At 46.1% G+C, this 27,058-nt stretch overlaps 1 pseudogene; it reads right to left on the bottom strand.

Annotated features, from left to right (window-relative positions):
- The window catches only part of LOC135508556 (attractin-like), a 194,836-nt pseudogene that overhangs the window by 105,059 nt on the left and 62,719 nt on the right, over positions 1-27,058 (bottom strand).

Raw genomic sequence — 27,058 nt, 5'->3', positions numbered from 1 at the left:
CGAACTCTCCTTCACTGCAGCCGGGTTGAGTAAAACATTTAAACGTGTTAACCCTCACAAGGCTGCAGGCCCAGACGGCATCCCCAGCCGCGCACTCAGAGCATGCGCAGACCAGCTGGCTGGTGTGTTTACGGACATATTCAATCAATCCCTATCCCAGTCTGCTGTTCCCACATGCTTCAAGAGGGCCACCATTGTTCCTGTTCCCAAGAAAGCTAAGGTAACTGAGCTAAACGACTACCGCCCCGTAGCACTCACTTCCATCATCATGAAGTGCTTTGAGAGACTAGTCAAGGACCATATCACCTCCACCCTACCTGACACCCTAGACCCACTTCAATTTGCTTGCCGCCCAAATAGGTCCACAGACGATGCAATCTCAACCACACTGCACACTGCCCTAACCCATCTGGACAAGAGGAATACCTATGTGAGAATGCTGTTCATCGACTACTGCTCGGCATTTAACACCATAGTACCCTCCAAGCTCGTCATCAAGCTTGAGACCCTGGGTCTCGACCCCGCCCTGTGCAACTGGGTACTGAATTTCCTGACGGGCTGCCCCCAAGTGGTGAGGGTAGGCAACAACATCTCCACCCCGCTGGTCCTCAACACTGGGGCCCCACAAGGGTGCATTCTGAGCCCTCTCCTGTACTCCCTGTTCACCCACGACTGCATGGCCACGCACGCCTCCAACTCAATCATCAAGTTTGCGGACGACACAACAGTGGTAGGCTTGATTACCAACAACGACGAGACGGCCTACAGGGAGGAGGTGAGGGCCCTTGGAGTGTGGTGTCAGGAAAATAACCTCACACTCAACGTCAACAAAACTAAGGAGATGATTGTGGACTTCAGGAAACAGCAGAGGGAACACCCCCCTATCCACATCGATGGAACAGTAGTGGAGAGGGTAGTAAGTTTTAAGTTCCTCGGCATACACAGACAGACTGAATTGGTCCACCCACACAGACAGCATCGTGAAGAAGGCGCAGCAGCGCCTCTTCAACCTCAGGAGGCTGAAGAAATTCGTCTTGTCACCAAAAGCACTCACAAACTTCTACAGATGCACAATCGAGAGCATCCTGGCGGGCTGTATCACCGCCTGGTACGGCAACTGCTCCGCCCACAACCGTAAGGCTCTCCAGAGGGTAGTGAGGTCTGCACAACGCATCACCGGGGGCAAACTACCTGCCCTCCAGGACACCTACACCACCCGATGTTACAGGAAGGCCATAAAGATCATCAAGGACAACATCCACCCGAGCCACTGCCTGTTCACCCCGCTATCATCCAGAAGGTGAGGTCAGTACAGGTGCATCAAAGCTGGGACCGCGAGACTGAAAAACAGCTTCCATCTCAAGGCCATCAGACTGTTAAACAGCCACCACTAACATTGAGTGGCTGCTGCCAACACACTGACTCAACTCCAGCCACTTTAATAATGGGAATTGATGGGAAATTATGTAAAATATATCACTAGCCACTTTAAACAATGCTACCTAATATAATGTTTACATACCCTACATTATTCATCTCATATGTATACATATATACTGTACTCTATCATCTAATGCATCTTTATGTAATACATGTATCACTAGCCACTTTAACTATGCCACTTTGTTTACATACTCCTCTCATATGTATATACTGTACTCGATACCATCTACTGTATCTTGCCTATGCTGCTCTGTACCGTCACTCATTCATATATCTTTATGTACATATTCTTTATCCCCCTACACTTGTGTGTATAAGACAGTAGTTTAGGAATTGTTAGTTAGATTACTTGTTGGTTATTACTGCATTGTCGGAACTAGAAGCACAAGCATTTCGCTACACTCGCATTAACATCTGCTAACCATGTGAATGTGACAAATAAAATTTGATTTGATTTAGTTAGCTAACATTGAACCTGGTTCGTTTAGCTAACTGCTGATTCATGCAGGGCAGTAACATTACAAGTTGGGATTATGGGTCATTGTTTAGCTAGCTAGATACATGTCTAAACAAAAGACTCCACTATGCAACTAACCACTTCAATAGAATGTTTATGATGTCACTGCGACAACTGTCAATAGACGTAGCTGGTAAATTTGCTCTGGCTATCTACTCTGATTTCAGACTCTCGTCTAAATGTGGCAGAGCGCAGAATAACTGAGGAATTTACCAACGCTCAACACCCGTTGAATATGGCCGGTGTCAGTAGAAGTTGGCAAAAAAGCGTAATTAAATTGTTGCCAGCAGCACAGTTAGTCACCAACGCTCTGGATAACATGAAAACAGCCTAACCAGCTCTGCTAGGGAGAGTAATATGGTCAGAGAGCAGTTCTCTCATGTGTCTGGAAGTAGCTAGCAGCTAGCCAACTTTAGCCAGTTAGCTTGGGTGCTTGACTGCTGTTAGGCGCAGAATGCTCGGATCAACCCTGCTCCTCAGCCAGAGCGTCCAGTGTGAGCTCTGAACGCTCCGAGAGCCAAACGCTCTTAGTAAACTCTGGCACTCCAGACTAAATTTCCGAACACACCTGTAGTATAAACCAGCCTTAAAAGTCTTGAAATCTTTGGTTGTTTAGTACATGGCCTCACAGGTGAATCCTGAAAGAGATGGGTGGGGCTAAAGCTTAAGAGGGTGTGAATGATGCTGAATGGGTGGAGACAAAGAAGAGCTCTCCAGTAGGTACCAAAATATTCAATGGCTATTTTCTCAAAAGTTTATCAGCTTTCAAAGCAGAATGACTTTCCCATTGTTCCTCAACTGCAGTGTATAATATACCATTTTCTACCTCTGAGTTGCTACTTTTATCCAATGTATGAAACACCATTTCAAATGTTGATACATAAGACCAAATCGAGCCGGGTGGTCACATATGCACTATTGTAAAGTGGCTGTTCCACTGGATGTCATAAGGTGAATTCACCAATTTGTAAGTCGCTCTGGATGGTGCCAAATGACTTAAATGTAAATGGAAATGTAATATGTGGAACTAGGCTAGTGGTTAGATAGACAGGTCACCTACATGTTCTGGTTCCACAGGAGGCCAGGGTGGTCTGCTCATCCAGGAATCTGGGGTTTGAGTCCCAGGGCAGGCAGGAGCCCAGGTTATCATTCCAAATGCAGTGAACCCCCGGCCAGGCCGCTATACAGGCAGCAGCGCTGGGAGCGCTGGAGCAGCTGGCTGGCGTGTAGATGAGGACATCACTCAACAACAGACTGTTGAACCCCCGAACACATACATCACACTGTAGGGGGTAGAAAGAAACATAAGACACATGAAAGTACAGTAAGCTTATTCCCTAGACATAGTTTAGACCCTAGACACAGTGTCTCCTGAACCCTCCAGTCTCAGTCTCCAGTATTTATGCTGCAGTAGTTTATGTGTCGGGGGGCTGGGGTCAGTTTGTTATATCTGGAGTACTTCTCCTGTCCTATTTGGTGTCCTGTGTGAATCTAAGTGTGCGTTCTCTAATTCTCTCCTTCTCTCTTTCTTTCTCTCTCTCGGACGACCTGAGCCCTAGGACCATGCCCCACGACTACCTGACATGATGACTTCTTGCTGTCCCCAGTCCACCTGGCTGTGATGCTGCTCCAGTTTCAACTGTTCTGCCTTATTATTATTCGACCATGCTGGTCATTTATGAACATTTGAACATCTTGGCCATGTTCTGTTATAATCTCCACCCGGCACAGCCAGAAGAGGCCTGGCCACCCCACATAGCCTGGTTCCTCTCTAGGTTTCTTCCTAGGTTTTGGCCTTTCTAGGGAGTTTTTCCTAGCCACCGTGCTTCTACACCTGCATTGCTTGCTGTTTGGGGTTTTAGGCTGGGTTTCTGTACAGCACTTTGAGATATCAGCTGATGTACGAAGGGCTATATAAATAAATTTGATTTGATAGTTCCCTAGACATAGTTCCCAAAGCTTTCTCCCCCACCCCACTCCTGTATTTTGATGTGATATGTTTCTACAACCGTACAGCAATTCAGATTCAATTCACGTTTAGATGGAGTATTTGTCGGTTTCGGCTTCCAGAGCCACTTCGCCTCTAAAAGGAACATGTCAGGTCTTTGGACTATAAGGTGTAATGTTGGGCTCAAATAGTCCATTACTGGGCTAGGGACCCTGAAGTAGACGGTCTCTCTGTACCTGTCACTGTAGACGGCCGTGTGTCCAAACCGGTTGACATCATGGTGGAGGTCTGGTCTGGACAGCACTGACCACTCATCACATGCTGTTTAGAGAGAGAGACATGTTTATATTGACAAGTTTCTACATCCGCTTGTTGTTACATGATCTGACCAGCAATGTGATAGTTAGACATGGTTAGACTGGGTTAGGGTTAGACTGGGTTAGGGTTAAGATGGGTTAGGGTTAAAGATGGGTTAGGGTTAAGATGGGTTAGGGTTAAGATGGGTTAGGGTTAAGATGGGTTACGGCTAGACTGGGTTACGGCTAGACTGGGTTAGGGTTAGACTGGATTAGACTGCGTTAGGGTTAGACTGCGTTAGGGTTAAGATGGGTTCGGGTTAAGATGGGTTAGGGTTAAGATGGGTTACGGCTAGACTGGGTTAGACTGGGTTAGGGTTAAGATGGGTTAGATTTAGACTGGGTTAGGGCTAGACTGGGTTAGGGCTAGACTGGGTTAGGGCTACGATGGGTTAGGGCTACGATGGGTTAGGGCTCGACTGGGTTAGGGCTCGACTGGGTTGGGTCGACTGGGTTAGGGCTCGACTGGGTTAAAACTGGGTTAGGGCTCGACTGGGTTAGGGTTAGACTGGGTTAGGGCTCAGGATGGGTTAGGGTTAAGATGGGTTAGGGTTAAGATGGGTTAGGGTTAAGATGGGTTAGGGTTAAGATGGGTTAGGGTTAGACTGGGTTAGGGCTAGACTGGGTTAGGGTTAGACTGGATTAGACTGCGTTAGGGTTAGACTACGTTAGGGTTAAGATGGGTTAGGGTTAAGATGGGTTACGGCTAGACTGGGTTACAGCTAGACTGGGTTACGGGACTGGGCTAGACTGGGTTAGACTGGGTTAGGGTTAAGATGGGTTAGATTTAGACTGGGTTAGGGCTAGACTGGGTTAGGGCTAGACTGGGTTAGGGCTAGACTGGGATAGGGCTAGACTGGGATAGGGCTAGACTGGGTTAGGGCTAAAATGGGTTAGGTTTAGACTGGGTTAGGATTTAGACTGGGTTAGGGTTTAGACTGGGTTTGGGCTAGACTGGATTAGGGCTAGACTGGGTTAGGGTTAGACTGGGTTAGGGTTAGACTGGATTAGGGTTAGACTGGATTAGGGTTAGACTGGATTAGGGTTAGACTGGGTTAGGAGGGGTTAGGGTTAGGATGGGTTAGCCTGGGTTAAGGTTAGACTGGGTTAGGGTTAGACTGGGTTAGGGTTAGACTGGGTTAGGGTTAGACTGGGTTAGGGTTAGACTGCGTTCGGGCTAGACGTTGGGCTAGACTGGGTTAGACTGGGTTAGACTGGGTTCGGGTTAAGATGGGTTAGGGTTAAGATGGGTTAGGGTTAAGATGGGTTAGGGTTAAGATGGGGTAGGGTTAAGATGGGTTACAGCTAGACTGGGTTACAGCTAGACTGGGTTAGGGTTAGACTGGGTTAGGGTTAAGATGGGTTAGATTTAGACTGGGTTAGGGTTTAGACTGGGTTAGGGCTAGACTGGGTTTGGGCTCGACTGGATTAGGGCTCGACTGGATTAGGGCTCGACTGGATTAGGGTTAGACTGGATTAGGGTTAGACTGGATTAGGGTTAGACTGGATTAGGGTTAGACTGGATTAGGGTTAGACTGGATTAGGGTTAGACTGGATTAGGGTTAGACTGGATTAGGAGGGGTTAGGGTTAGGATGGGTTAGCCTGGGTTAAGGTTAGACTGGGTTAGGGTTAAGATGGGTTAGGGTTAGACTGGGTTAGGGTTATGATGGGGTATGGTTAGACTGCCTTAGGCTACACTGGGTTAGGGCTAGACGTTCGGGCTAGACTGCGTTCGGGCTAGACTGGGTAGACTGCGTTCGGGCTAGACTGCGTTCGGGTTAGGATGGGTTAGGGTTAGGATGGGTTAGGGCTCGACTGGGTTAGGGCTCGACTGGGTTAGGGTTAAGACTGGGGGGCTCGACAGCTCGACTGGGTTACAGCTCGACTGGATTAGGGTTAGACTGGATTAGGGTTAGACTGGATTGGGTTAGACTGGATTAGGGTTAGACTGGATTAGGGTTAGACTGGATTAGGGTTAGACTGGATTAGGGTTAGACTGGGTTAGACTGGGTTAGGGTTAGACTGGGTTAGGGTTAGACTGGGTTAGGGTTAAGATGGGGTAGGGTTAGACTGTGTTAGGGTTAGACTGGGTTAGGGTTAAGATGGGGTAGGGTTAGACTGCCTTAGGCTAGACTGGGTTAGGGCTAGACTGGATTAGGGCTCGACTGGGTTAGGGCTCGACTGGGTTAGGGTTAGACTGGATTAGGGTTAGACTGGATTAGGGTTAGACTGGATTAGGGTTAGACTGGGTTAGGAGGGGTTAGGGTTAGGATGGGTTAGCCTGGGTTAAGGTTAGACTGGGTTAGGGTTAGGGTTAAGATGGGGTAGGGTTAGACTGGGTTCGGGCTAGACTGGGTTCGGGCTAGACTGCGTTCGGGCTAGACTGCGTTCGGGCTAGACTGCGTTCGGGCTAGACTGCGTTCGGGCTAGACTGCATTCGGGCTAGACTGCATTCGGGCTAGACTGGGTTCGGGCTAGACTGGGTTCGGGCTAGACTGGGTTAGGGTTAAGATGGGTTAGGGTTAAGATGGGTTAGGGTTAAGATGGGGTAGGGTTAAGATGGGGTAGGGTTAAGATGGGGTAGGGTTAAGATGGGTTACAGCTAGACTGGGTTACAGCTAGACTGGGTTAGGGTTAGACTGGGTTAGGGTTAAGATGGGTTAGATTTAGACTGGGTTAGGGCTCGACTGGGTTAGGGCTCGACTGGATTAGGGCTCGACTGGATTAGGGCTCGACTGGATTAGGGTTAGACTGGATTAGGGTTAGACTGGATTAGGGTTAGACTGGATTAGGGTTAGACTGGATTAGGGTTAGACTGGATTAGGGTTAGACTGGATTAGGAGGGGTTAGGGTTAGGATGGGAGCCTGGGTTAAGGTTAGACTGGGTTAGGGTTAAGATGGGTTAGGGTTAGACTGGGTTAGGGTTAAGATGGGGTATGGTTAGACTGCCTTAGGCTAGACTGGGTTAGGGCTAGACTGGGTTCGGGCTAGACTGCGTTCGGGCTAGACTGCGTTCGGGCTAGACTGCGTTCGGGCTAGACTGCGTTCGGGCTAGAATGGGTTAGGGTTAGGATGGGTTAGGGTTAGGATGGGTTAGATTTAGACTGGGTTAGGGCTCGACTGGGTTAGGGCTACTGGGTTAGGGCTCGACTGGGTTAGGGTTAGACTGGATTAGGGTTAGACTGGATTAGGGTTAGACTGGATTAGGGTTAGACTGGATTAGGGTTAGACTGGATTAGGGTTAGACTGGATTAGGGTTAGACTGGGTTAGGGTTAGACTGGGTTAGGGTTAGACTGGGTTAGGGTTAGACTGGGTTAGGGTTAGACTGGGTTAGGGTTAGACTGGGGTAGGGTTAAGATGGGGTAGGGTTAAGATGGGGTAGGGTTAGACTGTGTTGGGTTAGACTGTGTTAGGGTTAGACTGGGTTAGGGTTAAGATGGGGTAGGGTTAGACTGCCTTAGGCTAGACTGGGTTAGGGCTAGACTGCGTTCGGGCTAGACTGCGTTCGGGCTAGACTGGGTTCGGGCTAGACTGAGTTCGGGCTAGACTGCGTTCGGGCTAGACTGCGTTCGGGCTAGACTGCGTTCGGGCTAGACTGCGTTCGGGCTAGACTGCGTTCGGGCTAAGATGGGGAAGGGTTTAGATGGGGAAGGGTTAAGATGGGTTAGGGTTAAGATGGGTTAGGGTTAAGATGGGTTAGGGTTAAGATGGGTTAGGGTTAAGATGGATTACAGCTAGACTGGGTTACAGCTAGACTGGGTTAGGGTTAGACTGGGTTAGGGTTAAGATGGGTTAGATTTAGACTGGGTTAGGGCTAGACTGGGTTAGGGCTAGACTGGGTTAGGGCTAGACTGGGTTAGGGCTAGACTGGGTTAGGGCTAGACTGGGTTAGGGCTAGACTGGGTTAGGGCTAGACTGGGTTAGGGCTAGACTGGGTTAGGGCTAGACTGGGTTAGGGTTAAGATGGGTTAGGGTTAAGATGGGTTAGATTTAGACTGGGTTAGGGCTAGACTGGTCTAGGGCTAGACTGGTTAGGGCTAGACTGGTCTAGGGCTAGACAGGGTTAGGGCTAGACAGGGTTTAGACTGGGTTAAGACTGGGTTAGGGCTAGACTGGGTTAGGGCTAGACTGGGTTAGACTGCGTTAGGGTTAAGATGGGTTAGGTTAAGATGGGTTAGGGTTAAGATGGGTTAGGGTTAAGATGGGTTAGGGTTAAAATGGGTTAGGGCTAGACTGGGCTAGACTGGGTTAGGGCTAGACTGGGTTAGGGCTAGACTGGGTTAGGGCTAGACTGGGTTGGGTTAGGGTTAGATGCGTTAGGGTTAAGATGGGTTAGGGTTAAGATGGGTTAGGGTTAAGATGGGTTAGGGTTAAGATGGGTTAGGGTTAAGATGGGTTAGGGTTAAGATGGGTTAGGGTTAAGATGGGTTACGGCTAGACTGGGCTAGACTGGGTTAGGGTTAGATGGGTTAGGGTTAAGATGGGTTAGATTTAGACTGGGTTAGGGCTAGACTGGGTTAGGGCTAGACTGGGTTAGGGCTAGACTGGGTTAGGGCTAGACTGGGTTAGGGCTAGACTGGGTTAGGGTTAAGATGGGTTAGGGTTAAGATGGGTTAGGGTTAAGATGGGTTAGGGTTAAGATGGGTTAGGGCTAGACTGGGTTAGGGCTAGACTGGGTTAGGGCTAGACTGGGTTAGGGCTAGACTGGGTTAGGGCTAGACTGGGCTAGACTGGGTTAGGGTTAGACTGGGTTAGGGTTAAGATGGGTTAGGGTTAAGATGGGTTAGGGTTAAGATGGGTTTGGGCTAGACTGGATTAGGGCTAGACTGGGGCTAGACTGGATTAGGGCTAGACTGGGTTAGGAGGGGTTAGGATTAGGATGGGTTAGCCTGGGTTAAGGTTAGACTGGGTTAGGGTTAGACTGGGTTAGGGTTAGACTGGGTTTGACTGGGTTAGGGTTAGACTGGGTTAGGGTTAGGGTTAGACTGCGTTAGGGTTAGACTGCGTTAGGGTTAGACTGGGTTAGGGGGTTAGACTGGGTTAGGGTTAGACTGGGTTAGGGTTAGACTGGGTTAGGGTTAGACTGGGTTAGGGTTAGACTGGGTTAGGGTTAGACGGTTTGACTGGGTTAGGGTTAGACTGGGTTAGGGTTAGACTGGGTATGACTGGGTTAGGGTTAGACCGGGTTGAGAGGGGTTAGGGTTAGGAGGGGTTAGCCTGGGTTAGTTAGACTGGGTTAGGGTTAGACTGGGTTAGGGTTAGACTGGGTTAGGATGGGATGGGTTAGAATGGGTTTGACTGGGTTAGGGTTAGACTGGGTTAGGTTAGACTGGGTTAGTATGGGTAAGGAGGGGTTAGGGTTAGGAGGGTTAGGAGTTAGGGTTAGACTGGGTTACTGGGTTAGGGTTAGACTGGGTTAAGGTTAAGATGGGTTAGAGTTAGACTGGTTTAGCGTTAGATTGGGTTAGGAGGGGTTAGGATGGGTTAGACTGGGTTAGGGTTAGGATGGGTTAGGGTTAGACTGGGTTAGGGTTAGACTGGGTTAGGGTTAGACTGGGTTAGGGTTAAGGTGGGTTAGGGTTAAGGTGGGTTAGGGTTAAGGTGGGTTAGACTGGGTTAGGGTTAGGATTAAGATTGGTTAAGGTTAAGGTGGGTTAGGGTTAAGATGCGTTAGGGTTAAGGTGCGTTAGGGTTAAGGTGCGTTAGGGTGAAGGTGCGTTAGGGTTAAGGTGCGTTAGGGTTAAGGTGGGTTAGACTGGGTTAGGGTTAGACTGGGTTAGGATTAAGATTGGTTAGGGTTAAGATGGGTTAGGGTTAAGGTGGGTTAGGGTTAAGGTGGGTTAGACTGGGTTAGGGTTAGACTGGGTTAGGATTAAGATTGGTTAGGGTTAAGATGGGTTAGGGTTAAGGTGCGTTAGGGTTAAGGTGCGTCAGGGTTAAGGTGCGTCAGGGTTAGTAACAGACATCTCAACATCAACTGTTCAGAGGAGACTGTGTGAATCAGGCCTTCGTGGTTGAATTCCTGCAAAGAAACCACTACTAAAGGACCCCAATAATATGTTTCTTGGGCCAAGAAACACGAGCAATGGACATTAGATCAGTGGAAATCTGTCCTTTGGTCTGATGAGTCCAAATTTGAGATTTTTAGTTTGTGGAATGCAGAATAAGTGATTGGATGACCTATGCAAGTGTATTTCCCATGATGAAGCATGGAGGAGGAGGTGTTATTGTGTGGGGTTGCATTGCTGTTGACACAATCTATGCTTTAGTTAGAATTCAATGCACACTTAACCAGCATGGCTAACACAGCATTCTGCAGCGATACACCATCCCATCTGGTTTGGGCTTAGTGGGACTATAATTTGTTTTTCAACAGGACAATGACCCAATACACCTCCATACTGTATAAGGGCTATTTGACCAAGAAGGAGAGTGATGGAGTGCTGCATCAGATGACCTGGCCTCCACAATCATCCGACCTCAACCCAATTGAGATGGTTTGGGATGAGTTGGACGGCAGAGTGAAGGAGAAGATTAGACTGAAGATTAACCCCTAATAGGTTTGACTGGAGCACTGTGGGCACAATGTGTTCTGGAGGGTTTAAACCCCTAATGGGTTAGATTAGGGGTTGGATTCTGTTTAAGTGTCTGTTGTCTAAATGGTATATGGAGATGTTGGCACATCCATGTACTAGTATAGAGAAGTAGTCCATGCCGAAGGACGAAGGCAGGAAGTGGGTACTGTGGAGAGTAGGAGAGATCCGAGAATATCTGTGCTTAAAGATGAAACATGGTCAGTGGAATGTGGAAGGTGATACGATATTGGAACGTTGTTTGAACACGAGTGTATTGGCAGTAAGGAGAGAGGTTGGTTTAGGCCCTGTTGTGGCGGGGAACCGTGACAGATTATGTGGAAGTAGGAAGACCACTGTGAATATTTATGATTGTGTGTCGTCAACAGCAGTGATATTTTGAAGTGTGTCACTGGTAGGAGACATTAGGTCGTATTCTCCATAATAAATCGGCAAACGCTTGTAAGGCTCAAATACAAGGTATCGGGTCCTGTGACCCAATTATAAGGCACCTATACCGTAACTACTCTCCGGGAAGTGAGTATCATGACCTGAAAAAGATTGGCATGAATTAGAGCCGTGGGTGAGGAGATCTCAACCCCTGGACAACGTCAGGCGACGGAATAACAACTACAGACGGACGGACCCGTGAAGAGGAAGAGAAGTTCAATTAACACGGAGATGAAGACTACGAGCATTCAGCTCGAATATGATGGGGAAAATGTTGCAAACGGGATAAAATACAGGATGGACATGGCATCACCTTCAGTAAAATAATCACAGACATACATTCACACATACTTCCGGCGCCGACAGAGATGGCCGCCTCGCTTCAAAGCGTTCCTAGGAAACTATGCAGTTTTTTGTTTTTTACGTGTTATTTCTTACATTAGTACCCCAGGTCATCTTAGGTTTCATTATGTACAGTCGAGAAGAACTACTGTATATAAGATCAGCGTTAACTCACCATCAGTACGACCAAGAATATGTTTTTCGTGACGCGGATCCTGTGTTCTGCCTTACAAACAGGACAACGGAATGGATCGCATGCAGCGACCAAAAAACGACTCCGAAAAGAGGGAAACGAGGCGGTCTTCTGGTCAGACTACGGAGACTGGCACATCGTGCCCCACTTCCTAGCATTCTTCTTGCCAATGTCCAGTCTCTTGACAACAAGGTTGATGAAATCCGAGCAAGGGTAGCATTCCAGAGGGACATCAGAGACTGTAACGTTCTGTGCTTCACGGAAACATGGCTCACTGGAGAGACGCTATCCGAAGCGGTGCAGCCAACGGGTTTCTCCACGCATGCCGACAGAAACAAACACCTTTCTGGTAAGAAGAGGGGTGGGGGTGTATGCCTTATGGCTAACGAGGCATGGTGCGATGAAAGAAACATACAGGAACTCAAATCCTTCTGTTCGCCTGATTTAGAATTCCTCACAATCAAATGTAGACCGCATTATCTACCAAGAGAATTCTCTTCGATTATAATCACAGCCGTATATATCCCCCCAAGCAGACACATCGATGGCTCTGAACAAACTTTATTTAACTCTTTGCAAACTGGAAACCATTTACCCGGAGGCTGCATTCATTGTTGCTGGGGATTTTAACAAGGCTAATCTGAAAACAAGACTCCCTAAATTTTATCAGCATATCGATTGCGCAACCAGGGGTGGAAAAACCTTGGATCACTGTTACTCGAACTTCCGCGACGCATATAAGGCCCTTGCCCCCTTTCGGAAAAGCTGACCACGACTCCATTTTGCTGATACCTGCCTACAGACAAAAATTTAAAAAAGAAGCTCCCACGCTGAGGTCTGTCCAACGCTGGTCCGACCAAGCTGACTCCACACTCCAAGACTGCTTCCATCACGTGGACTGGGACATGTTTCGTATTGCGTCAGATAACATTGACGAATACGCTGATTCATGGCGAGTTCATTAGAACGTGCGTTGAAGATGTTGTTCCCATAGCAATGATTAAAACATTCCCTAACCAGAAACCGTGGATTGATGGCAGCATTCGCGTGAAACTGAAAGCGCGAACCACTGCTTTCAATCAGGGCAAGGTGTCTGGTAACATGACTGAATACAAACAGTGCAGCTATTCCCTCCGTAAGGCTATCAAACAAGCTAAGCGTCAGTACAGAGACAAAGTAGAATCTCTATTCAACGGCTCAGACACAAGAGGCATGTGGCAGGGTCTACAGTCAATCACGGACTACAGGAAGAAATCCAGCCCAGTCACGGACCAGGATGTCTTGCTCCCAGGCAGACTAAATAACTTTTTTGCCCGCTTTGAGGACAATACAGTGCCACTGACACGGCCTGCAACGGAAACATGCGGTCTCTCCTTCACTGCAGCCGAGGTGAGTAAAACATTTAAACGTGTTAACCCTCGCAAGGCTGCAGGCCCAGACGGCATCCCCAGTCGCGCCCTCAGAGCATGCGCAGACCAGCTGGCTGGTGTGTTTACGGACATATTCAATCAATCCCTATACCAGTCTGCTGTTCCCACATGCTTCAAGAGGGCCACCATTGTTCCTGTTCCCAAGAAAGCTAAGGTAACTGAGCTAAACGACTACAGCCCCGTAGCACTCACTTCCGTCATCATGAAGTGCTTTGAGAGACTAGTCAAGGACCATATCACCTCCACCCTACCTGGCACCCTAGACCCACTCCAATTTGCTTACCGCCCAAATAGGTCCACAGACGATGCAATCTCAACCACACTGCACACTGCCCTAACCCATCTGGACAAGAGGAATACCTATGTGAGAATGCTGTTCATCGACTACAGCTCGGCATTCAACACCATAGTACCCTCCAAGCTCGTCATCAAGCATCGAGACCCTGGGTCTCGACCCCGCCAAGTGCAACTGGGTACTGGACTTCCTGACGGGCCGCCCCCAGGTGGTGAGGGTAGGTAACAACATCTCCTCCCCGCTGATTCCCAACACTGGGGCCCCGCATGGGTGCGTTCTGAGCCCTCCCCTGTACTCCCTATTCATCCACGACTGCGTGGCCACGCACGCCTCCAACTCAATCATCAAGTTTGCGGACGACACAACAGTGGTAGGCTTGATTACCAACAAGGACGAGACGGCCTACAAGGAGGAGGCGAGGGCCCTCGGAGTGTGGTGTCAGGAAAATAACCTCACACTCAACGTCAACAAAACTAAGGAGATGATTGTGGACTTCAGGAAACAGCAGAGGGAACACCCTCCTATCCACATCGATGGAACAGTAGTGGAGAGAGTAGCACGTTTTAAGTTCCTCAGCATACACATCACAGCCAAACTGAATTGGTCCACTCACACAGATAGCATCGTGAAGAAGGCGCAGCAGCGCCTCTTCAACCTCAGGAGGCTGAAGAAATTTGGCTTGTCACCAAAAGCACTCACAAACTTCTACAGATGCACAATCGAGAGTATCCTGGCGGGCTGTATCACCGCCTGGCACGGCAACTGCTCCGCCCTCAACCGTAAGGCTCTCCAGAGGGTAGTGAGGTCTGCACAACACATCACCGGGGGCAAACTACAGGACCCATACAGGACACATACACCATCCGATGTTACAGGAAGGCCATAAAGATCATCAAGGACATCAACCACCCGAGCCACTGCCTGTTCACCCCGCTATCATCCAGAAGGCGAGGTCAGTACAGGTGCATCAAAGCTGGGACCGAGAGACTGAAAAACAGCTTCTCTCTCAAGGCCATCAGACTGTTAAACAGCCACCGCTAACATTGAGTGGCTGCTGCCAACACACTGACACAACTCCAGGCACTTCAATAACGGGAATTGATGGGAAATGTAAATATATCACTAGCAACTTTAAACAATGCTACCTTATATAATGTTACATACCCTACATTATTCTTCTCATATGCATACGTATATACTGTACTCTATATCATCGACTGCATCCTTATGTAATACATGTATCACTAGCCACTTTAACTATGCCACTTTGTTTACATATCATCTCATATGTATATACTGTACTCGATACCATCTACTGTATCTTGCCTATGCTGCTCTGTACCATCACTCATTCATATATCCTTATGTACATATTCTTTATCCCCTTACACTGTGTATAAGACAGTAGTTTAGGAATTGTTAGTTAGATTACTTGTTGGTTATTACTGCATTGTCGGAACTAGAAGCACAAGCATTTCGCTACACTCGCATTAACATCTGCTAACCAAGTGTATGTGACAAATAAAATTTGATTTGATTAACATTCACTAACAACACAAAGGACATTAATACATTCATTAACAACGACCACTGTCCCAATTGGACTCGTAGATAAATACAATGTATTTCTCATCCAACACCACAAGGAATGAATTAATCTTGGGCATCACTGGCCCAATGTCAGGATTTGAGGGTTGTTCCGGGTTTTGGTCACTAGATGCCCCCATTGTGCTTTTTGACCTTATGTTTTTTCCCTTGTTCCCCATTATTATTTGCACCTGTGCCTCGTTTTCCCTGATTGTATTTAAACCCTTAGTTTCCCTCAGTTCTGTGCTCTGTGTTTGTATGTTAGCACCCAGCCCTAGTGTTCTGTGTATTCTTGTCGCCCCGGTGGATGCTCTTGTGGAATTCCATTTTGTTTTTGAGTATCTCTTGAGGCTTTTTTGTGCTATTCCTACCACCTTTTGGATTTGCCATTTTTTGTATTGAAGGACATGAGTTTTTACTTTATTAAATACACCTTCTTAAGTACTGCTGTGTCTGCCTCATCTTCTGGGTTCTGCTGACTATTCGTGGCTCAGTTGGTTAAGTAACTGTTTCTCACTCCGGAGACCCATCACCGGGTCCTGACACCCGTCTGGCTGCCATCACTGGCCCCGTCTAGCTGCCATCACTGGCCCCGTCTGGCTGCCATCACTGGCCATGTCTGGCTACCATCACTGGCCACGTCTGGCTGCCATCACTGGCCACCAATGTCCCCTGCAGATTTTCAGGTATTCTCTGACTGGTAGACAATATTGTCATTATGAATGGTGGATAGAGCAACACTGAAGCATGCATGAGAGCACCAGCTGTTCCGGACGACTTAAAACCTAGACCTTTAAACCTGGACAAAAAGAACACCTACGTGAGTATGCTGTTCATTGACTACAGCTCAGCGTTCAACACCATAGTGCCCTCCAAGCTCATCACAAAGCTAAAGACCCCCCTGGGACTAAACACCTCCCTTTTCAACTAGATCCTGGACTTTGACGGGCCGCCCCCAGGTGGTGAGGGTAGGTAACGACACATCTGCCACGCTGATCCTCAACACGGGGGCCCCTCAGGGGTGCGTGCTTCGTCCTCTCCTGTACTCCCTGTTCACCCACGACTGCATGGCCAGGCACAACTCCAACACCAAATCAAATCAAATTTATTTATATAGCCCTTCGTACATCAGCTGATATCTCCAAGTGCTGTACAGAAACCCAGCCTAAAACCCCAAACAGCAAGCAATGCAGGTGTAGAAGCACCATCATTATGTTTGCAGACAACAACGGTGGTAGGCCTGATCACCAACAGCGATGAAACAGCCTATAGGGAAGAGGTCAGAGACCTGGCCAACTTCTCCCCAAACGTGATCACAAAAAAATGAGATTATCATGGACTACAGGAAAAAGAGAGCAAGCATGCTCCCATTCCCATCAACTGTAGACCTGGAGTAGGTCGACAACATCAAGATCCTTGGTGTCCACATCAGCAACAAACTATCATGGTCCAAACACACCAAGACAGTCGTAAAGAGGAAACGACAATGCATATTCCCCCTCAGGAGATGGAAGAGATTTGTGGCATGGGTCCTCAGATCCTCAAACAGTTCTACAGCTGCACCGTCGAGAGCATCCTGACTGGTTGCATCACCACCTGATATGGCAACTGCTCGGGCATCCGACCGCAAGGGTAGTGGGTACAGCCCAGAACATCACCGGGGCCAAGCTTCCTGCCATCCAGGACCTCTATACCAGGCGGTGTCAGAGGAAAGCCCTGAACATCCCTGGTGCCAAGCTTCCTGCCATCCAGGACCTCTATACCAGGCGGTGTCAGAGGAAAGCCCTGAACATCCCTGGTGCCAAGCTTCCTGCCATCCAGGACCGATATACCAGGCGGTGTCAGAGGAAGGCCCTGAACATCCCTGGTGCCAAGCTTCCTGCCATCCAGGACCTCTATACCAGGCGGTGTCAGAGGAAAGCCCTGAACATCCCTGGTGCCAAGCTTCCTGCCATCCAGGACCGATATACCAGGCGGTGTCAGAGGAAGGCCCTTTACATTTCTAAAGGCAGTTACCCAAGTCCTAGAATGTTCTCTTTGCTACTGCAGGGTAAGCGGTACAGGAGCGGTACAGGAAGTCCAATTTGTTTTATTTGATTTCAGGACAAGAGATCAGTCTCAGCTGTTGTTTTAATGAACTGACAAGCAATTTCCCCACGCGGGATGATTAGAATGGAGGACAAGATATCAGTCTCTGCTGTTGTTTTAATGAACTAACAAGCAATTTCCCCACACGGGATGATTAGAATGGAGGACAAGAGATCAGTCTCTGCTGTTGTTTTAATGAACTAACAAGCAATTTCCCCACACGGGATGATTAGAATGAAGGACAAGAGATCAGTCTCTGCTGTTGTTTTAATGAACTAAAACACTTTAGAATGATGGTGTTTTTGAGAGGTTATTAATGGCCAAATAATTTGTCACTGTCCAGGATGTAGGCCATTAAGTTGTGCTGTTATGACTGTGTGCGTTATGAGGCTGCCACGCCCCCTGGTTGTATGTCTGTGGCGTGCTCATCTTGTAATGAAGGATTAATGAGTGGTTATAACAGGTTGAGGCTGCCACGCCCCTGGTTGTATGTCTGTGGCGTGCTCATCTTGTAATGAAGGATTTATGAGTGGTTATAACAGGTTGAGGCTGCCACGCCCCTGGTTGTATGTCTGTGGCGTGCTCGTCTTGTAATGAAGGATTAATGAGTGGTTATAACAGGTTGAGGCTGCCACGCCCCTGGTTGTATGTCTGTGGCGTGCTCATCTTGTAATGAATGATTTATGAGAGGTTATAACAGGTTGAGGCTGCCACGCCCCTGGTTGTATGTCTGTGGCGTGCTCATCTTGTAATGAAGGATTTATGAGTGGTTATAACAGGTTAAGGCTGTCACGTACCCAGGTCATAGGCCATGAAGTCTTGTAATGAAGGATTTATGAGTGGCTCATGGACGTGTCGTTGTGAGTGTTCCCTCCAAACACCAGCATGGTTGTCTAACGATGACCATCTTGTAAGGAAGGATTTATGAAGCTGTCCTTTAGAACTGTCCTGGAAACACACAAAACCATTGAGAACATCAGTGGAGAACAGATCAATGTGTTCCTCAAATGGTCCCCTATTCCCTATGGGCCCTGGACCAACCTAGTGCACTATATAAAGAATAGAACACCCTATTCCCTATGGGCCCTGGACCAACCTAGTGCACTATATAAAGAATAGAACACCCTATTCCCTATGGGCCCTAGACAAACCTAGTGCACTATATAAAGAATAGAAACCCTATTCACTATGGGCCCTGGACAAACCTAGTGCACTATATAAAGAATAGAACACCCTATTCCCTATGGGCCCTGGACAAACCTAGTGCACTATATAAAGAATAGAACACCCTATTCCCTATGGGCCCTGGACAAACCTAGTGCACTATATAAAGAACAGAACACCCTATTGCCTATGGGCCCTGGACAAACCTAGTGCACTATATAAAGAATAGAACACCCTATTCCCTATGGGCCCTAGACAAACCTAGTGCACTATATAAAGAATAGAACACCCTATTCCCTATGGGCCCTGGACAAACCTAGTGCACTATATAACCTAAATAGAACACCCTATTCCCTATGGGCCCAACAAACCTAGTGCACTATATTCTGAATAGAACAGGCAGTTAACCCTATTCCCTATGGGCCCTAGACAAACCTAGTGCACTATATAAAGAATAGAACACCCTATTCCCTATGGGCCCTAGACAAACCTAGTGCACTATATAAAGAATGAACACCCTATTCCCTATGGGCCCTGAACAAATTAGTGCACTATATAAAGAACAGAACACCCTATTCCCTATGAAAACCCTAGACAAACCTAGTGCACTATATAAAAGAATACAAAACTATTCCCATGGGCCCTAGACAAATCTAGTGCACTATATAAAGAATAGAACACCCTATTCCCTATGGGCCCTAGACAAACCCAGTGCACTATATAAAGATTAGGACACCCTATTCCCCATGGGCCCTAGACAAACCAGTGCACTATATAAAGAATAGAACACCCTATTCACTATGGGCCCTGGACAAACCTAGTGCAGATATATAAAGAATAGGACACCCTATTCCCCATGGGCCCTAGACAAACCAGACCCATATAAAGATTAGAACACCCTATTCCTATGGGCCCTGGACAAACCTAGCCAGACTATATAAAGAATTACACCCTATTCCCTATTGGATTGGGCCAGTAACCAAATGCTAGATCAACCCTGAGCTGACAATAAAAAGCGTTCTGACCCTGAACAGGCATTTAACCCACTGTTCCCAGGACCGTCATTATAAATAAGAATTAGTTCTTAACTGACTTGCCTAGTAAAATAAAAAAAAGGTGAAATATAAACAATGAAATACACCATCCCAACACCACCAGGTACATTAACAGTAATTACAGTATCTACACAGAGGGAGCATGAAAACCGTGGTTACTACAGTGTAGGTAATGGAGCCAACATTACTATACAAAACAGACCCATGTGAGATTAGAGCCAGACCCATGTGAGATTAGAGCCAGACCCATGTGAGATTAGAGCCAGACCCATGTGAGATTAGAGCCAGACCCATGTGAGATTAGAGCCTGACCCATGTGAGATTAGAGCCAGACCCATGTGAGATTAGAGCCAGACCCATGTGAGATTAGAGCCAGACCCATGTGAGATTAGAGCCAGACCCATGTGAGATTAGAGCCAGACCCATGTGAGATTAGAGCCAGACCCATGTGAGATTAGAGCCAGACCCATGTGAGATTGGAGCCAGACCCATGTGAGATTGGAGCCAGACCCATGTGAGATTAGAGCCAGACCCATGTGAGATTGGAGCCAGACCCATGTGAGATGGAGCCAGACCCATGTGAGATTGGAGCCAGACCCATGTGAGATTAGAGCCAGACCCATGTGAGATTAGAGCCAGACCCATGTGAGATTAGAGCCAGACCCATGTGAGATTAGAGCCAGACCCATGTGAGATTAGAGCCAGACCCATGTGAGATTAGAGCCAGACCCATGAGATTTTTGGATCCGATACCGATCATGATTTGCCAATATTATTATTATAGGTGGAACAACAAATGGAAATGTTTTCTGTAGGGATAGAAACTCTGACTGGTGTCGTTGCGTTGGGTTTTATGTCCAGTTTTACCGTAGAGCGTGTCAGGCAAGACTGCTTTTTAGCCATGTAAAGAGTGCCCTCTTCAGGATAAATAATGAAATGCAAAGACAAAATAAAATTCCATGAAGAATGGCTTTTTCTTCGCATTTTATATCAGCCCTTTTAAATGCTGACACAGTATCAGCCAATGGTATCTGTCAACCGATGAATCGGTCGGGCTCTGCTGTTAATATGGACGTATGAACAGAGTTTATTCACAGATTAGTTGAACGTCCTTATGGTTCGTCGCTCTGGATCAGAGCGTGTGGATAACAACATCTGACAAATAACTGCATTATATAATGGAGGCTAAATGTCATACAAACACCCTCAAAAGAGGTCTTCGCTGAAACTTAAAGGACTAGTTCACTATTTTACAACTTGATGTTAGATGGTTCTTCACCCCAATTTGACATTTTAACTGGTCGAGTACAAAACATAAAGGCCCACACTAGAAACAAATGTGTGCATTTATCTACACGGAGTGTACAAAACAAAGTCCCACACTAGAAACAAATGTGTGCATTTATCTACACGGAGTGTACATCTACACGGAGTGTACACTAACATAAAGTCCCACACTAGAAGCAAATGTGTGCATTTATCTACACGTCGGTGTGTACAAAACATAAAGAACACCTTCCTCACATCGATTTATCTGTGTGTACAAAACATAAAGAACCCCCTCTCCTTTTGCCCTCAGAACAGCCCCAATTTGTCGAGGGTATGGACTCTACAAGGTGTTAAAGCGTTCCACAGGTATGCTGGTCCATGTTGACTCCAATGCTTCCCACAGTTATGTCAACTTGGCTGGATGTCCTTTGGGTGGTGGACAATTCTTGATACACACGGAAAAGTTGAGAGTGAAAAACCCAGCAATGATTGACACCAGAACTGTGCCTGGCACTGGTTAGTATACTGTGGCATGACGTGCCAATGACAAATTATGAAAATACACCTTCATGCCTAACGGACCAAATTATGAAATTACACCTTCATGCCTAACGGACCAAATTATACAATTACACCTTCATGCCTAACGGACCAAATTATAAAATTACACCTTCATGCCTAACGGACCAGATTATAAAATTACACCTTCATGCCTAACGGACCAAATTATGAAATTACACCTTCATGCCTAACGGACCAAATTATAAAATTACACCTTCATGCCTAACGGACCAAATTATGAAATTACACCTTCATGCCTAACGGACCAAATTATGAAAGACAAACCTGTCATTTTGAATTCCCTAAAGTATAAAAGTGTGGAAGCGGTGGAAGAAAATAGTGTTGTCCAACAATGACAAGCCAACGGGGCCTGACAACTTGGATGGAAAGTTAGGGAGGATGATAGTTATTGCCTTCATAAAGTATCCACATTCCATGACATTGTCCACGTGTTGTTGTGTTATTGCCTCATTTAAAATTCCATGACATTATTGTTTTGTCCCTGGCCTACAGCCACAATACCCCATTTAAAATGAATTATATTTTTTGAATTGTTTTCAAAATAATAAAAAATTAATAATAAGTATTCAACACCTTTGTTGTGGCTTAATAAGACCAGGAGAAAAACATGCGTCAAGTCACAAGTTGGACCTAATAATAGTATTTAACATGATTTTTGAAGGACTACCTGTACCCCACAATGATCTGTAAGATCCTGCAATCAAGCAGTGAATTTCAAACACAGATTAAACCACAAATACCAGGGAGGTTCTGCAATGCCTCGCAAAGAAGGGCACCTATTGTTAGACGCCCCCCCCCCAAAAAAAGCAGACAATGAATATCCCTTTGAGAGGTTACAAATTACACTTTGGATGGTGTATCAGTACACCCAAGTATACTGGCTATGATAGGAGAAAAAAACTGAGGATGGATCAACAACAATGCAGTAACTCCACAATACTAACCTAGTTGACAGAGTGAAAAGAAGGCATCCTGTACATAATATTTCAAAACATGCATCATGTGTCCAACAAGGCACTGAAGTCATATTGCAAATAAATTTAGCAAAGCAACTCACTTTTTGTCCTGAATACAAAGTGTTGTATTGGATTTGCTCCAAACATATTACTGAGTACCACTCTTCATATTTTCAAGCACATTGGTGGCTGCATCATGTTATGGGCATGCTTGTTTATTTTGTATTTTTTATTGAACCTTTAACTCGGCAAGTCAGTTAAGAACACATTACTTTTTACAATGACGGCCTACGCTGGCCAAAGCAGGACGACGCTAGGCCAATTATGCGCCGCCCTATGGGACTCCCAATCACGGCCGGTTGTGATACAGCCTGGATTCGAACCAGGGTGTCTGTAGTGATACCTCTATCACTGACATGCAGTGCCTTAGACTACTGCGCCACTCGGAAGCTTATAATCGTTAAGGACTGTCACACCCTGATCTGTTTCACCTGTCCTTGTGATTGTCTCCACCCCTCCAGGTCTTATTTTCCAGGTCTTATTTTCCCCAGTGTATGTATCCCTGTGTTTCCTGTCTCTCTGTACCAGTTTATGTATCCCTGTGTTTCCTGTCTCTCTGTACCAGTGTATTTATCCCTGTGTTTCCTGTCTCTCAGTACCAGTGTATTTATCCCTGTGTTTCCTGTCTCTCTGTACCAGTGTATGTATACCTGTGTTCCCTGTCTCTCTGTACCAGTGTATTTATCCCTGTGTTTCCTGTCTCTCTGTGCCAGTGTATTTATCCCTGTGTTTCCTGTCTCTCTGTACCAGTGTATGTATCCCTGTGTTTCCTGTCTCTCTGTACCAGTGTATTTATCCCTGTGTTCCCTGTCTCTTGTACCAGTGTATTTATCCCTGTTTCCTGTCTCTCTGTACCAGTGTATTTATCCCTGTGTTTCCTGTCTCTCTGTACCAGTGTATGTATCCCTGTGTTTCCTGTCTCTGTGTATTTATCCCTGTGTTTCCTGTCTCTCAGTACCAGTGTATTTATCCCTGTGTTTCCTGTCTCTCTGTACCAGTGTATGTATCCCTGTGTTTCCTGTCTCTTGTACCAGTGTATTTATCCCTGTGTTTCCTGTCTCTCTGTACCAGTGTATGTATCCCTGTGTTTCCTGTCTCTCTGTACCAGTGTATGTATCCCTGTGTTTCCTGTCTCTCTGTACCAGTGTATTTATCCCTGTGTTTCCTGTCTCTCTGTACCAGTGTATTTATCCCTGTGTTTCCTGTCTCTCTGTACCAGTGTATGTATACCTGTGTTCCCTGTCTCTTGTACCAGTGTATTTATCCCTGTTTCCTGTCTCTATGTACCAGTGTATTTATCCCTGTTTCCTGTCTCTCTGTACCAGTGTATGTATACCTGTGTTTCCTGTCTCTTGTGCCAGTGTATTTATCCCTGTGTTTCCTGTCTCTCTGTGCCAGTGTATTTATCCCTGTGTTTCCTGTCTCTCTGTGCCAGTGTATTTATCCCTGTGTTTCCTGTCTCTCTGTACCAGTGTATGTATCCCTGTGTTTCCTGTCTCTCTGTGCCAGTGTATGTATCCCTGTGTTTCCTGTCTCTCTGTGCCAGTGTATTTATCCCTGTGTTTCCTGTCTCTCTGTACCAGTGTATGTATACCTGTGTTTCCTGTCTCTTGTACCAGTGTATTTATCCCTGTTTCCTGTCTCTCTGTACCAGTGTATGTATACCTGTGTTTCCTGTCTCTTGTGCCAGTGTATTTATCCCTGTGTTTCCTGTCTCTCTGTGCCAGTGTATTTATCCCTGTGTTTCCTGTCTCTCTGTGCCAGTGTATTTATCCCTGTGTTTCCTGTCTCTCTGTACCAGTGTATTTATCCCTGTGTTTCCTGTCTCTCTGTACCAGTGTATGTATCCCTGTGTTTCCTGTCTCTCTGTACCAGTGTATGTATCCCTGTGTTTCCTGTCTCTCTGTGCCAGTGTATGTATCCCTGTGTTTCCTGTCTCTCTGTACCAGTGTATTTATCCCTGTGTTTCCTGTCTCTCTGTACCAGTGTATGTATCCCTGTGTTTCCTGTCTCTCTGTACCAGTGTATGTATCCCTGTGTTTCCTGTCTCTCTGTACCAGTGTATTTATCCCTGTGTTTCCTGTCTCTCTGTACCAGTGTATTTATCCCTGTGTTTCCTGTCTCTCTGTACCAGTGTATTTATCCCTGTGTTTCCTGTCTCTCTGTCCCAGTGTATTTATCCCTGTGTTTCCTGTCTCTCTGTACCAGTGTATTTATCCCTGTGTTTCCTGTCTCTCTGTGCCAGTGTATTTATCCCTGTGTTTCCTTTCTCTCTGTGCCAGTGTATTTATCCCTGTGTTTCCTGTTTCTCTGTGCCAGTTTGTCTTGTATGTTTTCAACCAGCGTGTTTTCCCGTACTCCTTTTCTATTATTTTTTTGCTAGTCCTCCCCGTTTTGATCTTTGCCTGTTTTCTGGACACCATTTTTGCCTGTATAGGACCATTCTTTTGCCTATTTGGATTTATTAAACTTCAAAGACTCTTACCATCTGCCTCCTGTGTCTGCATCTGGGTCTCACCTTCTGCCCGTATATTTTCAGGATAAAAATATGAAATTTAGCTAAGCACAGGCAAAACCCTAGAAAACCTGGTTCAGTCTGCTTTCCAGACACTGGGAGATTTATTCACCTTTTAGCAGGACAACTTAAAACACAAGGCCAAATCTACACTGGAGTTTCTTGCCAAGAAGACAGTGAATGTCCCTCAGGGGCCGAGTTACAGTTTTGACTTAAATCTAGTTGATAATCTATGGCAAGACCTGAAAATGGTTGTCTAGAAACAATCAGCAACCAATTTGACAGAGGCTGAAGAATTTTGAAAATAATAAATGAGCAAATATTGTACAATCCAGTTGCTCTTAGAGACTTACCCAGAAACACTCACAGCTGTAATTGCTGCCATAGATGCTTCTACAAAATACTGACTCAGGGATGTGAATACTTATGTAAAGAAGATATTTGTATTTAATTTTCCAAAAACGAGCAAAAACTTCTAAAAACATGTTTTCACTTTGTCACTATGGGTTGTTGTGTGTAGATGGATGAGAAAATGTAATCAATTTAATCCATTTTGAATTCAGGCTGTAACACAACAAAATGTCGAGTAAGTCAAGGGGTATGAATACTTTCTGGAGGCACTGTAAGCCTACAGGAAAGTTTGCCCCCTCAGGCCTGGAAGGAAGCAAAAGTAATTATGCTACCAAAGAAAAGCAAAGCACCCTTCACTGGCTTAAACAGCTGACCAATCAGCCAGTTAGCAACAAAAATGGACCAAATACAATGCTAATTCATAGTAAATAAAATAACAGATTTTCAGCACATTTATAGGGAAGGCCATTCAACATGTACGACACTTACACAAATGACTGAAGTTGATCATAAAAAGATTGTGGGAGCTATTTTGTTAGACTTCAGTGTAGCTTTTGACGTTAACGGTCTGCTTGTGGAATGTAGGTGTTATGGCTTTACATTCCCTGCTATAATGTAGATAAAGAGTTACCTGTCTAACAGAACACAGAGGGTGTCCTTTAATGGATGCTTCTTCAACATAATCCAGGTAGAGGTCAGGCATTCCACAGGGCAGCTGTCTAGGCCCCTTAATTTTTAAAATCTTTACTAATGACCTGACACTTGCACTCAGTAAAGCCTGTGTGTCTATGTATGCTGATGACTCAACACGTCAGCTACTACAGCAAGTGAAATCACTGCAACACTTCAATAGCTGCAGTCAGTTTCAGAATGGGTGGCAGGAAATAAGTCCTAAATATTAAAAGCATTGTTTTTGAGACAAATCATTCACTAAACCCTGAACCTCAACTAAATCTTGTAATGAATAATGTGAAAATTTAGCAAGTTGAGGAGACTAAACTGCTTGGAGTAACCCTGGATTGTAAACTGTCATGGTCAAAACATTGATACAACAGTAGCTAGGATGGGAAGAGGTCTGTCCATAATAAAGCATTGCTCTGCCTTCTTAACAACACTATCAACAAGGCAGGTCCTACAGGCCCTAGTTTCTACCTATTTAACAACACTATCAACAAGGCAGGTCCTACAGGCCCTAGTTTCTACCTTCTTAACAACAATATCAACAAGGCAAGTCCTACAGGCCCTAGTTTCTACCTTCTTGACAGCACTATAAACAAGGCAGGTCCTACATGCCCTAGTTTCTACCTTCTTAACAGCACTATAAACAAGGCAGGTCCTGCAGGCCCTAGTTATGTCACACCTGGACTAATGTCCAGTCGTGTGCCACAAAGAGGGACTAGATATACTTGTCAGTCCCATGCAATTATTTGATATGATTTTCTAGAATCGACAGCACCGTTTCCCCCTCAGGAGGTTGAAAAGGTTTGGCATGGGCCCTCAATTCCTCAAAGTTCTACAGCTGTACTTCACTGTACTTGTGCATGTGACATTCAAACTTGAAACATATCCCATCAATTAGATACATTTTTATAGGCATGTATTTCTGTAGGCCGAACATGATCTTGATGGTGACACAGTCTATGCTGTATTTAGAATTCAAGGCACACTTAACAAGCATGGCTAACACAGCATTCTGCAGCGATACACCATCCCATCTGATTTCCTCTTACTGGGACAATCATTTGTTTTTCAACAGGACAATGACACAACACACCTCCAGTCTGTATAAGGGCTTTTTGACCAAGAAGGAGAGTGATGGAGTGCTGTATCAGATGACCTGGCCTCCACAATCATCCGACCTCAACCCAATTGAGATGGTTTGG

This window comes from Oncorhynchus masou, chromosome 21 (assembly GCF_036934945.1).
Source record: "Oncorhynchus masou masou isolate Uvic2021 chromosome 21, UVic_Omas_1.1, whole genome shotgun sequence".
Lineage (NCBI taxonomy): Eukaryota > Metazoa > Chordata > Actinopteri > Salmoniformes > Salmonidae > Oncorhynchus > Oncorhynchus masou.
Note: the sequence above shows the minus strand (reverse complement) of the source record. Positions and strands in the feature narration are given on the sequence as shown.